We start from the raw sequence: 14,040 nt of genomic DNA, 5'->3' as shown, positions 1-14,040 counted from the left end.
GCACGGCAAGTGGCTTCTTCCACAGGCTGCTTGGCCTGGGCTCCCTGCACCTGGGCCTTTGGGGGACTGGCCCTGTGCTTGCCAACACTTCCTGCAGGGACCCAGAGCTGGGAGGTGGCATCTCTCAGCCCTGGGTCGGGCAGAGCCCCAGCGGGCCATGCCCACAACCTCTCTCAGCACCGGTCCCCCAGAAGGCTCCTTTGGGACCAGGATTCTCTTGCGGTGACTCTTTAAGGTCTGGCCCCTGGATGGAGGGGCACCAGGAGTAGAGGAGCAGGAAGGGGAAGGGGGTGGCCATGCGAGGGGACACTTTGAGGCCAAGTCCCAGCTTCAGCCTGATCCTCCTGGGAACCCCGCTCTGAGACAAGGAGCCGGGCTTCGCATTCCCACAGCAGCCAGTCGTGGGCTGAGGACACCTGGGGCGTTGGGAACTCCCTGGCTTCTCCTTGGTTTAACGTCTAGAGCTGCTTGTGAATCGGGCCGCCACACACACCCGAGTGCAGGTGTCTTCCGCACAGACTGCGGGCCTCGCTCTTCTGAACGCCGCTAGCTCGCCACCCACCCACGGGTGAACCTGGTCAGGGTGCTTTCTCTCGGGGGCAGACTCTTTTCCGGGCGGGCTACCGGTGTCTCTGTTTGCTCGTTTCTTTCTTCCATTTCGGGAAAGGCTTCCTTGCTGGGTGTGGAAATCTCCTATGCCTTCCCTCGCCTATTCTGTCAGCTTTCAAATTCTCTTTCAGTTGCCACCCTCACAGATGGATTAGGAAACTCTTTGCGGTGCACTCATTAGTGAAATGACCTCAATGAAGCTGGAATCCAATATCTAATGGCCGATTTTTAGCGAGTCCACACGCCAGGGTGGTTGGGGTCCAATGCAGCCCCGGCCAGGCCCAGGCCCCTTGGACTGGGCCACAGGAGGACACAGAGGAGGGTCCCGGCCCCCACGAAGCGGTGCCGGCGGTTCTCCACGGGCTGGGGCGTTTTCCAGAGGTAGGAGATGGAGGGGACTGATTTCTTCAGCGCCCCACAAACCACGCCACCCCACCCCACCCATGGGACACATCCCCAGAGAGAGACGCCCCATACACTGGCTCCCCTCCCCCTTGCGCTGTGCCCCAGCCCTGGCCCGGGGGAATAGGCGGCAGCCCACCCACAGGGCGAGGGGGGGCGCAGCTGAAAGGGGTTGTGGGGGAGGGCGGCCCCTGGCTGGGGTCAAAGGGCGAGCGCCGCGCGCGTGCGTGCGCAGTCAGCGTCAGCGGCGGCGACGCGCCGGGGGTGGGCAGCGGGTAGGTGAAGGAGGCCGGGCGAGGAGACGAGGGGCCTGGGAGGGCTCCACCTTGGCGAGTCCAGCCGTGGAGGCGCATCTTGTGTGAGTGTGAGTGAGTGTGAGTGTGTGTGTGTGTGTGTTATAGAGAGACAGCCCCCCGCCCCGCCCCGCCCATCACCCCCGTCCCTGGGAGCCCGCGGGACCCGGCCGGCGAACTCAACAGGCCCGGCCCGGCGCGGGGCCTGGGGCGGGAGGCGGCGGCGGCGGCGGCGGCGGCGGCGGCGGCGGCGGGGGGAAAGCGCAGAGAGGCTCGGCTTCTTGAGCGGGGCAGGGGCGCCCTCCGCCGCCGTCTAGGGCCACACCACCCTGAACGCCCCCGATCTCGTCTGGTCTCGGAAGCTAAGCAGGGTCGGGCCCGGTTAGTACTTGGATGGGAGACCGCCTGGGAATACCGGGTGCCACAGGCTGCTTCTTTTTTTTTTTTTTTTTTTTTTTTGCCTCTTGTTCTGTCCCCTTTCCGGGAGCGCGGCGGCGGCCCGGGGTGGGGGTGACCCCAACCCTCAGCGCCCGCCGCGGTGCCTGGCGCCCCAGCCCGCACCGTGGGGCCTCCTCTTGTCCCAAGCCGCGACACCGCCGCCACGCGGCAGCATGCGTGGCATCTGGACTGTCAGGTCTCAGACCAAAGGTCTGCTCTGTGGGAACCGACACGCTGGAGGAAACCTTGAGAGTCTGAGAGGGGAGGGAGTTCCAGAAGAAGGCCAGGATGTCATTTTGAGGGAGTATGTGACCAGAACTCGTCCCGTTGCTTTTGGGGGTTCTATGGGCTCCACGCAGGAATCTTTGGTGGTGGCACCTGATGTTGGGGGATCCGGAGTCACACCCAGACCTGCTCCACAGGCCTCCTTTTACTTTTCTCTTCGGATTCATTATTTTTAAAAAGTGTCTCTTACCTCTATGATTGCATTTTCTTTTCTCTCTCTTTTCAAGCAGATGATGGGAGTACAAGTATTCAGGTGACATGTGTTGCCCGTGCCCCCCTCCCCCCTGTGTTCTCATTCATATACCTCTCATGTTGTTCCAGCGTATTGTGGGGGTACCAGTGTTAAGGTCGGGTACAGTTGCCCTCTCCAAGCCTCCCCCCTGGGGTCAGAGCTTCAAGTGCGCCCATCCCCCAGTCGGTGCGCACCCACCCCATTCCTAATGGAGGTGGATGCCCATCCCCTCCCCCCACCCGCCCGAGACCCACCCGATGAAGGTGATTCCTCTCCGTCCACTTAGGTGTCCATCCGTTCGTACCAATTTGCTGGTGAGCGCGCTCACGTGGTGCCCGTGTGTCCATTCTTGGGATACTTGGCTTACTGGAACGGGCTCCAGCTCTGGCCAGGAGAACACGAGAGGTGCCCTCTCACCGCTGCTCCTCACAGCCGAATGGCACTCCGTGGTGTCCACGCGCCACATTTTATTAATGCACTCCTGGCTGGATGGGCACTCGGGTCGCTTCCACGTCTTTGCGTTTGTGAATTGTGCCCTAACTGTCACCCTAACCCTTACCCAGCCCGTCTCCTCTGCCCCTGCCTGACGCACTCCTCCCCGGCCAGGCCCGTCACTGTCCTGGGCCCCCGGCCTGACCGGCTCCTCCCCGCCCGGCCTGTCACCGTCCTCTGCCCCTGCCTGACATGCTCCTTCCCGCCCGGCCTCTCACCGTCCTCGGCCCCTGCCTGACCGGCTCCTCCGTCGCCTGGGCCTTCCAAGGGCTTGGTGTGGACGCTGCTTCCAGGAAGCCCTCCAGAAACCTGGCAGCAGGGTGGCCGCAGCAGTCTCCAGCAGCCGTCCCTAAGTCCCGTGAGTGCGGGGGACGTGCCCCCGCTGTGCCGCGGGGGCCCAGCCTGGTGTCTTCCCTGAGGCCCTGGGGCTGCCGGCTGGGCTGCCGCTCCCCGCAAGGGGAGAGCCGCGGAGGTGGGGACCGCCTCCTGATGGGGACGTACGTACACGCAGCTCTCCACGTCGGATCCCGGGGCTCTCTGTCCTGCCCGAAGGCCCAGCGGGCCTGCGGGTCCTTAGAGTGGCAAAAACATCCGAAAGCTGAGACTGAGGGTCCGGTGGGTGTCTGCACTTTTGTGCTGGGCACCCCAGGGAGGCCCGGGGGCTGGCTGGACAACGTGGTCTGCTGGGCGGGGGGGTTGGAGGAGCAACTGATGCCCTTTGCACCTTGGGTAGCAAGAGTCTGAGGTGTCTCTGAGCCCTGTGCCATGTCCGGGGGGGGGTGCGGGGGGGAGGAGGAGGAGGAGGACGTGGGAAGGGCCGGGGCCTGCAGTCCTGTTCCCGGGGTGGCACGGCAAGTGGCTTCTTCCACAGGCTGCTTGGCCTGGGCTCCCTGCACCTGGGCCTTTGGGGGACTGGCCCTGTGCTTGCCAACACTTCCTGCAGGGACCCAGAGCTGGGAGGTGGCATCTCTCAGCCCTGGGTCGGGCAGAGCCCCAGCGGGCCATGCCCACAACCTCTCTCAGCACCGGTCCCCCAGAAGGCTCCTTTGGGACCAGGATTCTCTTGCGGTGACTCTTTAAGGTCTGGCCCCTGGATGGAGGGGCACCAGGAGTAGAGGAGCAGGAAGGGGAAGGGGGTGGCCATGCGAGGGGACACTTTGAGGCCAAGTCCCAGCTTCAGCCTGATCCTCCTGGGAACCCCGCTCTGAGACAAGGAGCCGGGCTTCGCATTCCCACAGCAGCCAGTCGTGGGCTGAGGACACCTGGGGCGTTGGGAACTCCCTGGCTTCTCCTTGGTTTAACGTCTAGAGCTGCTTGTGAATCGGGCCGCCACACACACCCGAGTGCAGGTGTCTTCCGCACAGACTGCGGGCCTCGCTCTTCTGAACGCCGCTAGCTCGCCACCCACCCACGGGTGAACCTGGTCAGGGTGCTTTCTCTCGGGGGCAGACTCTTTTCCGGGCGGGCTACCGGTGTCTCTGTTTGCTCGTTTCTTTCTTCCATTTCGGGAAAGGCTTCCTTGCTGGGTGTGGAAATCTCCTATGCCTTCCCTCGCCTATTCTGTCAGCTTTCAAATTCTCTTTCAGTTGCCACCCTCACAGATGGATTAGGAAACTCTTTGCGGTGCACTCATTAGTGAAATGACCTCAATGAAGCTGGAATCCAATATCTAATGGCCGATTTTTAGCGAGTCCACACGCCAGGGTGGTTGGGGTCCAATGCAGCCCCGGCCAGGCCCAGGCCCCTTGGACTGGGCCACAGGAGGACACAGAGGAGGGTCCCGGCCCCCACGAAGCGGTGCCGGCGGTTCTCCACGGGCTGGGGCGTTTTCCAGAGGTAGGAGATGGAGGGGACTGATTTCTTCAGCGCCCCACAAACCACGCCACCCCACCCCACCCATGGGACACATCCCCAGAGAGAGACGCCCCATACACTGGCTCCCCTCCCCCTTGCGCTGTGCCCCAGCCCTGGCCCGGGGGAATAGGCGGCAGCCCACCCACAGGGCGAGGGGGGGCGCAGCTGAAAGGGGTTGTGGGGGAGGGCGGCCCCTGGCTGGGGTCAAAGGGCGAGCGCCGCGCGCGTGCGTGCGCAGTCAGCGTCAGCGGCGGCGACGCGCCGGGGGTGGGCAGCGGGTAGGTGAAGGAGGCCGGGCGAGGAGACGAGGGGCCTGGGAGGGCTCCACCTTGGCGAGTCCAGCCGTGGAGGCGCATCTTGTGTGAGTGTGAGTGAGTGTGAGTGTGTGTGTGTGTGTATAGAGAGACAGCCCCCCGCCCCGCCCCGCCCATCACCCCCGTCCCTGCGGCGGCGGCGGCGGCGGCGGCGGCGGGGGAAAGCGCAGAGAGGCTCGGCTTCTTCAGCGGGGCAGGGGCGCCCTCCGCCGCCGTCTAGGGCCACACCACCCTGAACGCCCTCGATCTCGTCTGGTCTCGGAAGCTAAGCAGGGTCGGGCCCGGTTAGTACTTGGATGGGAGACCGCCTGGGAATACCGGGTGCCACAGGCTGCTTCTTTTTTTTTTTTTTTTTTTTTTTGCCTCTTGTTCTGTCCCCTTTCCGGGAGCGCGGCGGCGGCCCGGGGTGGGGGTGACCCCAACCCTCAGCGCCCGCCGCGGTGCCTGGCGCCCCAGCCCGCACCGTGGGGCCTCCTCTTGTCCCAAGCCGCGACACCGCCGCCACGCGGCAGCATGCGTGGCATCTGGACTGTCAGGTCTCAGACCAAAGGTCTGCTCTGTGGGAACCGACACGCTGGAGGAAACCTTGAGAGTCTGAGAGGGGAGGGAGTTCCAGAAGAAGGCCAGGATGTCATTTTGAGGGAGTATGTGACCAGAACTCGTCCCGTTGCTTTTGGGGGTTCTATGGGCTCCACGCAGGAATCTTTGGTGGTGGCACCTGATGTTGGGGGATCCGGAGTCACACCCAGACCTGCTCCACAGGCCTCCTTTTACTTTTCTCTTCGGATTCATTATTTTTAAAAAGTGTCTCTTACCTCTATGATTGCATTTTCTTTTCTCTCTCTTTTCAAGCAGATGATGGGAGTACAAGTATTCAGGTGACATGTGTTGCCCGTGCCCCCCTCCCCCCTGTGTTCTCATTCATATACCTCTCATGTTGTTCCAGCGTATTGTGGGGGTACCAGTGTTAAGGTCGGGTACAGTTGCCCTCTCCAAGCCTCCCCCCTGGGGTCAGAGCTTCAAGTGCGCCCATCCCCCAGTCGGTGCGCACCCACCCCATTCCTAATGGAGGTGGATGCCCATCCCCTCCCCCCACCCGCCCGAGACCCACCCGATGAAGGTGATTCCTCTCCGTCCACTTAGGTGTCCATCCGTTCGTACCAATTTGCTGGTGAGCGCGCTCACGTGGTGCCCGTGTGTCCATTCTTGGGATACTTGGCTTACTGGAACGGGCTCCAGCTCTGGCCAGGAGAACACGAGAGGTGCCCTCTCATCGCTGCTCCTCACAGCCGAATGGCACTCCGTGGTGTCCACGCGCCACATTTTATTAATGCACTCCTGGCTGGATGGGCACTCGGGTCGCTTCCACGTCTTTGCGTTTGTGAATTGTGCCCTAACTGTCACCCTAACCCTTACCCAGCCCGTCTCCTCTGCCCCTGCCTGACGCACTCCTCCCCGGCCAGGCCCGTCACTGTCCTGGGCCCCCGGCCTGACCGGCTCCTCCCCGCCCGGCCTGTCACCGTCCTCTGCCCCTGCCTGACATGCTCCTTCCCGCCCGGCCTCTCACCGTCCTCGGCCCCTGCCTGACCGGCTCCTCCGTCGCCTGGGCCTTCCAAGGGCTTGGTGTGGACGCTGCTTCCAGGAAGCCCTCCAGAAACCTGGCAGCAGGGTGGCCGCAGCAGTCTCCAGCAGCCGTCCCTAAGTCCCGTGAGTGCGGGGGACGTGCCCCCGCTGTGCCGCGGGGGCCCAGCCTGGTGTCTTCCCTGAGGCCCTGGGGCTGCCGGCTGGGCTGCCGCTCCCCGCAAGGGGAGAGCCGCGGAGGTGGGGACCGCCTCCTGATGGGGACGTACGTACACGCAGCTCTCCACGTCGGATCCCGGGGCTCTCTGTCCTGCCCGAAGGCCCAGCGGGCCTGCGGGTCCTTAGAGTGGCAAAAACATCCGAAAGCTGAGACTGAGGGTCCGGTGGGTGTCTGCACTTTTGTGCTGGGCACCCCAGGGAGGCCCGGGGGCTGGCTGGACAACGTGGTCTGCTGGGCGGGGGGGTTGGAGGAGCAACTGATGCCCTTTGCACCTTGGGTAGCAAGAGTCTGAGGTGTCTCTGAGCCCTGTGCCATGTCCGGGGGGGGGTGCGGGGGGGAGGAGGAGGAGGAGGACGTGGGAAGGGCCGGGGCCTGCAGTCCTGTTCCCGGGGTGGCACGGCAAGTGGCTTCTTCCACAGGCTGCTTGGCCTGGGCTCCCTGCACCTGGGCCTTTGGGGGACTGGCCCTGTGCTTGCCAACACTTCCTGCAGGGACCCAGAGCTGGGAGGTGGCATCTCTCAGCCCTGGGTCGGGCAGAGCCCCAGCGGGCCATGCCCACAACCTCTCTCAGCACCGGTCCCCCAGAAGGCTCCTTTGGGACCAGGATTCTCTTGCGGTGACTCTTTAAGGTCTGGCCCCTGGATGGAGGGGCACCAGGAGTAGAGGAGCAGGAAGGGGAAGGGGGTGGCCATGCGAGGGGACACTTTGAGGCCAAGTCCCAGCTTCAGCCTGATCCTCCTGGGAACCCCGCTCTGAGACAAGGAGCCGGGCTTCGCATTCCCACAGCAGCCAGTCGTGGGCTGAGGACACCTGGGGCGTTGGGAACTCCCTGGCTTCTCCTTGGTTTAACGTCTAGAGCTGCTTGTGAATCGGGCCGCCACACACACCCGAGTGCAGGTGTCTTCCGCACAGACTGCGGGCCTCGCTCTTCTGAAGGCCGCTAGCTCGCCACCCACCCACGGGTGAACCTGGTCAGGGTGCTTTCTCTCGGGGGCAGACTCTTTTCCGGGCGGGCTACCGGTGTCTCTGTTTGCTCGTTTCTTTCTTCCATTTCGGGAAAGGCTTCCTTGCTGGGTGTGGAAATCTCCTATGCCTTCCCTCGCCTATTCTGTCAGCTTTCAAATTCTCTTTCAGTTGCCACCCTCACAGATGGATTAGGAAACTCTTTGCGGTGCACTCATTAGTGAAATGACCTCAATGAAGCTGGAATCCAATATCTAATGGCCGATTTTTAGCGAGTCCACACGCCAGGGTGGTTGGGGTCCAATGCAGCCCCGGCCAGGCCCAGGCCCCTTGGACTGGGCCACAGGAGGACACAGAGGAGGGTCCCGGCCCCCACGAAGCGGTGCCGGCGGTTCTCCACGGGCTGGGGCGTTTTCCAGAGGTAGGAGATGGAGGGGACTGATTTCTTCAGCGCCCCACAAACCACGCCACCCCACCCCACCCATGGGACACATCCCCAGAGAGAGACGCCCCATACACTGGCTCCCCTCCCCCTTGCGCTGTGCCCCAGCCCTGGCCCGGGGGAATAGGCGGCAGCCCACCCACAGGGCGAGGGGGGGCGCAGCTGAAAGGGGTTGTGGGGGAGGGCGGCCCCTGGCTGGGGTCAAAGGGCGAGCGCCGCGCGCGTGTGCGCAGTCAGCGTCAGCGGCGGCGACGCGCCGGGGGTGGGCAGCGGGTAGGTGAAGGAGGCCGGGCGAGGAGACGAGGGGCCTGGGAGGGCTCCACCTTGGCGAGTCCAGCCGTGGAGGCGCATCTTGTGTGAGTGTGAGTGAGTGTGAGTGTGTGTGTGTGTGTATAGAGAGACAGCCCCCCGCCCCGCCCCGCCCATCACCCCCGTCCCTGGGAGCCCGCGGGACCCGGTCGGCGAACTCAACAGGCCCGGCCCGGCGCGGGGCCTGGGGCGGGAGGCGGCGGCGGCGGCGGCGGCGGCGGCGGCGGCGGCGGGGGGAAAGCGCAGAGAGGCTCGGCTTCTTGAGCGGGGCAGGGGCGCCCTCCGCCGCCGTCTAGGGCCACACCACCCTGAACGCCCCCGATCTCGTCTGGTCTCGGAAGCTAAGCAGGGTCGGGCCCGGTTAGTACTTGGATGGGAGACCGCCTGGGAATACCGGGTGCCACAGGCTGCTTCTTTTTTTTTTTTTTTTTTTTTTTTTGCCTCTTGTTCTGTCCCCTTTCCGGGAGCACGGCGGCGGCCCGGGGTGGGGGTGACCCCAACCCTCAGCGCCCGCCGCGGTGCCTGGCGCCCCAGCCCGCACCGTGGGGCCTCCTCTTGTCCCAAGCCGCGACACCGCCGCCACGCGGCAGCATGCGTGGCATCTGGACTGTCAGGTCTCAGACCAAAGGTCTGCTCTGTGGGAACCGACACGCTGGAGGAAACCTTGAGAGTCTGAGAGGGGAGGGAGTTCCAGAAGAAGGCCAGGATGTCATTTTGAGGGAGTATGTGACCAGAACTCGTCCCGTTGCTTTTGGGGGTTCTATGGGCTCCACGCAGGAATCTTTGGTGGTGGCACCTGATGTTGGGGGATCCGGAGTCACACCCAGACCTGCTCCACAGGCCTCCTTTTACTTTTCTCTTCGGATTCATTATTTTTAAAAAGTGTCTCTTACCTCTATGATTGCATTTTCTTTTCTCTCTCTTTTCAAGCAGATGATGGGAGTACAAGTATTCAGGTGACATGTGTTGCCCGTGCCCCCCTCCCCCCTGTGTTCTCATTCATATACCTCTCATGTTGTTCCAGCGTATTGTGGGGGTACCAGTGTTAAGGTCGGGTACAGTTGCCCTCTCCAAGCCTCCCCCCTGGGGTCAGAGCTTCAAGTGCGCCCATCCCCCAGTCGGTGCGCACCCACCCCATTCCTAATGGAGGTGGATGCCCATCCCCTCCCCCCACCCGCCCGAGACCCACCCGATGAAGGTGATTCCTCTCCGTCCACTTAGGTGTCCATCCGTTCGTACCAATTTGCTGGTGAGCGCGCTCACGTGGTGCCCGTGTGTCCATTCTTGGGATACTTGGCTTACTGGAACGGGCTCCAGCTCTGGCCAGGAGAACACGAGAGGTGCCCTCTCACCGCTGCTCCTCACAGCCGAATGGCACTCCGTGGTGTCCACGCGCCACATTTTATTAATGCACTCCTGGCTGGATGGGCACTCGGGTCGCTTCCACGTCTTTGCGTTTGTGAATTGTGCCCTAACTGTCACCCTAACCCTTACCCAGCCCGTCTCCTCTGCCCCTGCCTGACGCACTCCTCCCCGGCCAGGCCCGTCACTGTCCTGGGCCCCCGGCCTGACCGGCTCCTCCCCGCCCGGCCTGTCACCGTCCTCTGCCCCTGCCTGACATGCTCCTTCCCGCCCGGCCTCTCACCGTCCTCGGCCCCTGCCTGACCGGCTCCTCCGTCGCCTGGGCCTTCCAAGGGCTTGGTGTGGACGCTGCTTCCAGGAAGCCCTCCAGAACCTGGCAGCAGGGTGGCCGCAGCAGTCTCCAGCAGCCGTCCCTAAGTCCCGTGAGTGCGGGGGACGTGCCCCCGCTGTGCCGCGGGGGCCCAGCCTGGTGTCTTCCCTGAGGCCCTGGGGCTGCCGGCTGGGCTGCCGCTCCCCGCAAGGGGAGAGCCGCGGAGGTGGGGACCGCCTCCTGATGGGGACGTACGTACACGCAGCTCTCCACGTCGGATCCCGGGGCTCTCTGTCCTGCCCGAAGGCCCAGCGGGCCTGCGGGTCCTTAGAGTGGCAAAAACATCCGAAAGCTGAGACTGAGGGTCCGGTGGGTGTCTGCACTTTTGTGCTGGGCACCCCAGGGAGGCCCGGGGGCTGGCTGGACAACGTGGTCTGCTGGGCGGGGGGGTTGGAGGAGCAACTGATGCCCTTTGCACCTTGGGTAGCAAGAGTCTGAGGTGTCTCTGAGCCCTGTGCCATGTCCGGGGGGGGGTGCGGGGGGGAGGAGGAGGAGGAGGACGTGGGAAGGGCCGGGGCCTGCAGTCCTGTTCCCGGGGTGGCACGGCAAGTGGCTTCTTCCACAGGCTGCTTGGCCTGGGCTCCCTGCACCTGGGCCTTTGGGGGACTGGCCCTGTGCTTGCCAACACTTCCTGCAGGGACCCAGAGCTGGGAGGTGGCATCTCTCAGCCCTGGGTCGGGCAGAGCCCCAGCGGGCCATGCCCACAACCTCTCTCAGCACCGGTCCCCCAGAAGGCTCCTTTGGGACCAGGATTCTCTTGCGGTGACTCTTTAAGGTCTGGCCCCTGGATGGAGGGGCACCAGGAGTAGAGGAGCAGGAAGGGGAAGGGGGTGGCCATGCGAGGGGACACTTTGAGGCCAAGTCCCAGCTTCAGCCTGATCCTCCTGGGAACCCCGCTCTGAGACAAGGAGCCGGGCTTCGCATTCCCACAGCAGCCAGTCGTGGGCTGAGGACACCTGGGGCGTTGGGAACTCCCTGGCTTCTCCTTGGTTTAACGTCTAGAGCTGCTTGTGAATCGGGCCGCCACACACACCCGAGTGCAGGTGTCTTCCGCACAGACTGCGGGCCTCGCTCTTCTGAAGGCCGCTAGCTCGCCACCCACCCACGGGTGAACCTGGTCAGGGTGCTTTCTCTCGGGGGCAGACTCTTTTCCGGGCGGGCTACCGGTGTCTCTGTTTGCTCGTTTCTTTCTTCCATTTCGGGAAAGGCTTCCTTGCTGGGTGTGGAAATCTCCTATGCCTTCCCTCGCCTATTCTGTCAGCTTTCAAATTCTCTTTCAGTTGCCACCCTCACAGATGGATTAGGAAACTCTTTGCGGTGCACTCATTAGTGAAATGACCTCAATGAAGCTGGAATCCAATATCTAATGGCCGATTTTTAGCGAGTCCACACGCCAGGGTGGTTGGGGTCCAATGCAGCCCCGGCCAGGCCCAGGCCCCTTGGACTGGGCCACAGGAGGACACAGAGGAGGGTCCCGGCCCCCACGAAGCGGTGCCGGCGGTTCTCCACGGGCTGGGGCGTTTTCCAGAGGTAGGAGATGGAGGGGACTGATTTCTTCAGCGCCCCACAAACCACGCCACCCCACCCCACCCATGGGACACATCCCCAGAGAGAGACGCCCCATACACTGGCTCCCCTCCCCCTTGCGCTGTGCCCCAGCCCTGGCCCGGGGGAATAGGCGGCAGCCCACCCACAGGGCGAGGGGGGGCGCAGCTGAAAGGGGTTGTGGGGGAGGGCGGCCCCTGGCTGGGGTCAAAGGGCGAGCGCCGCGCGCGTGCGTGCGCAGTCAGCGTCAGCGGCGGCGACGCGCCGGGGGTGGGCAGCGGGTAGGTGAAGGAGGCCGGGCGAGGAGACGAGGGGCCTGGGAGGGCTCCACCTTGGCGAGTCCAGCCGTGGAGGCGCATCTTGTGTGAGTGTGAGTGAGTGTGAGTGTGTGTGTGTGTGTATAGAGAGACAGCCCCCCGCCCCGCCCCGCCCATCACCCCCGTCCCTGCGGCGGCGGCGGCGGCGGCGGCGGCGGGGGGAAAGCGCAGAGAGGCTCGGCTTCTTCAGCGGGGCAGGGGCGCCCTCCGCCGCCGTCTAGGGCCACACCACCCTGAACGCCCTCGATCTCGTCTGGTCTCGGAAGCTAAGCAGGGTCGGGCCCGGTTAGTACTTGGATGGGAGACCGCCTGGGAATACCGGGTGCCACAGGCTGCTTCTTTTTTTTTTTTTTTTTTTTTTTGCCTCTTGTTCTGTCCCCTTTCCGGGAGCGCGGCGGCGGCCCGGGGTGGGGGTGACCCCAACCCTCAGCGCCCGCCGCGGTGCCTGGCGCCCCAGCCCGCACCGTGGGGCCTCCTCTTGTCCCAAGCCGCGACACCGCCGCCACGCGGCAGCATGCGTGGCATCTGGACTGTCAGGTCTCAGACCAAAGGTCTGCTCTGTGGGAACCGACACGCTGGAGGAAACCTTGAGAGTCTGAGAGGGGAGGGAGTTCCAGAAGAAGGCCAGGATGTCATTTTGAGGGAGTATGTGACCAGAACTCGTCCCGTTGCTTTTGGGGGTTCTATGGGCTCCACGCAGGAATCTTTGGTGGTGGCACCTGATGTTGGGGGATCCGGAGTCACACCCAGACCTGCTCCACAGGCCTCCTTTTACTTTTCTCTTCGGATTCATTATTTTTAAAAAGTGTCTCTTACCTCTATGATTGCATTTTCTTTTCTCTCTCTTTTCAAGCAGATGATGGGAGTACAAGTATTCAGGTGACATGTGTTGCCCGTGCCCCCCTCCCCCCTGTGTTCTCATTCATATACCTCTCATGTTGTTCCAGCGTATTGTGGGGGTACCAGTGTTAAGGTCGGGTACAGTTGCCCTCTCCAAGCCTCCCCCCTGGGGTCAGAGCTTCAAGTGCGCCCATCCCCCAGTCGGTGCGCACCCACCCCATTCCTAATGGAGGTGGATGCCCATCCCCTCCCCCCACCCGCCCGAGACCCACCCGATGAAGGTGATTCCTCTCCGTCCACTTAGGTGTCCATCCGTTCGTACCAATTTGCTGGTGAGCGCGCTCACGTGGTGCCCGTGTGTCCATTCTTGGGATACTTGGCTTACTGGAACGGGCTCCAGCTCTGGCCAGGAGAACACGAGAGGTGCCCTCTCATCGCTGCTCCTCACAGCCGAATGGCACTCCGTGGTGTCCACGCGCCACATTTTATTAATGCACTCCTGGCTGGATGGGCACTCGGGTCGCTTCCACGTCTTTGCGTTTGTGAATTGTGCCCTAACTGTCACCCTAACCCTTACCCAGCCCGTCTCCTCTGCCCCTGCCTGACGCACTCCTCCCCGGCCAGGCCCGTCACTGTCCTGGGCCCCCGGCCTGACCGGCTCCTCCCCGCCCGGCCTGTCACCGTCCTCTGCCCCTGCCTGACATGCTCCTTCCCGCCCGGCCTCTCACCGTCCTCGGCCCCTGCCTGACCGGCTCCTCCGTCGCCTGGGCCTTCCAAGGGCTTGGTGTGGACGCTGCTTCCAGGAAGCCCTCCAGAAACCTGGCAGCAGGGTGGCCGCAGCAGTCTCCAGCAGCCGTCCCTAAGTCCCGTGAGTGCGGGGGACGTGCCCCCGCTGTGCCGCGGGGGCCCAGCCTGGTGTCTTCCCTGAGGCCCTGGGGCTGCCGGCTGGGCTGCCGCTCCCCGCAAGGGGAGAGCCGCGGAGGTGGGGACCGCCTCCTGATGGGGACGTACGTACACGCAGCTCTCCACGTCGGATCCCGGGGCTCTCTGTCCTGCCCGAAGGCCCAGCGGGCCTGCGGGTCCTTAGAGTGGCAAAAACATCCGAAAGCTGAGACTGAGGGTCCGGTGGGTGTCTGCACTTTTGTGCTGGGCACCCCAGGGAGGCCCGGGGG

General features: G+C 63.8%; 2 non-coding genes and 2 pseudogenes across 2 annotated transcripts; all 4 read left to right on the top strand.

The window, feature by feature from the left end:
• The first annotated feature begins 1,615 nt into the window (after positions 1 to 1,615).
• Positions 1,616 to 1,734, top strand: LOC142873029 (5S ribosomal RNA). The gene has a single exon (XR_012921135.1). It is a non-coding gene; the product is annotated as a 5S ribosomal RNA (ribosomal RNA).
• A 3,399-nt stretch (positions 1,735 to 5,133) lies between these two features.
• Positions 5,134 to 5,252, top strand: LOC142873036 (uncharacterized; annotated as a pseudogene).
• A 3,472-nt stretch (positions 5,253 to 8,724) lies between these two features.
• On the top strand, positions 8,725 to 8,843 carry LOC142873028 (5S ribosomal RNA). Its single transcript, XR_012921134.1, has one exon. It is a non-coding gene; the product is annotated as a 5S ribosomal RNA (ribosomal RNA).
• A 3,400-nt stretch (positions 8,844 to 12,243) lies between these two features.
• On the top strand, positions 12,244 to 12,362 carry LOC142873035 (uncharacterized; annotated as a pseudogene).
• Positions 12,363 to 14,040: the final 1,678 nt, after the last annotated feature.

Source organism: Microcebus murinus, chromosome 9, assembly GCF_040939455.1.
Source record: "Microcebus murinus isolate Inina chromosome 9, M.murinus_Inina_mat1.0, whole genome shotgun sequence".
Taxonomy (NCBI): domain Eukaryota; kingdom Metazoa; phylum Chordata; class Mammalia; order Primates; family Cheirogaleidae; genus Microcebus; species Microcebus murinus.
Note: the sequence above shows the minus strand (reverse complement) of the source record. Positions and strands in the feature narration are given on the sequence as shown.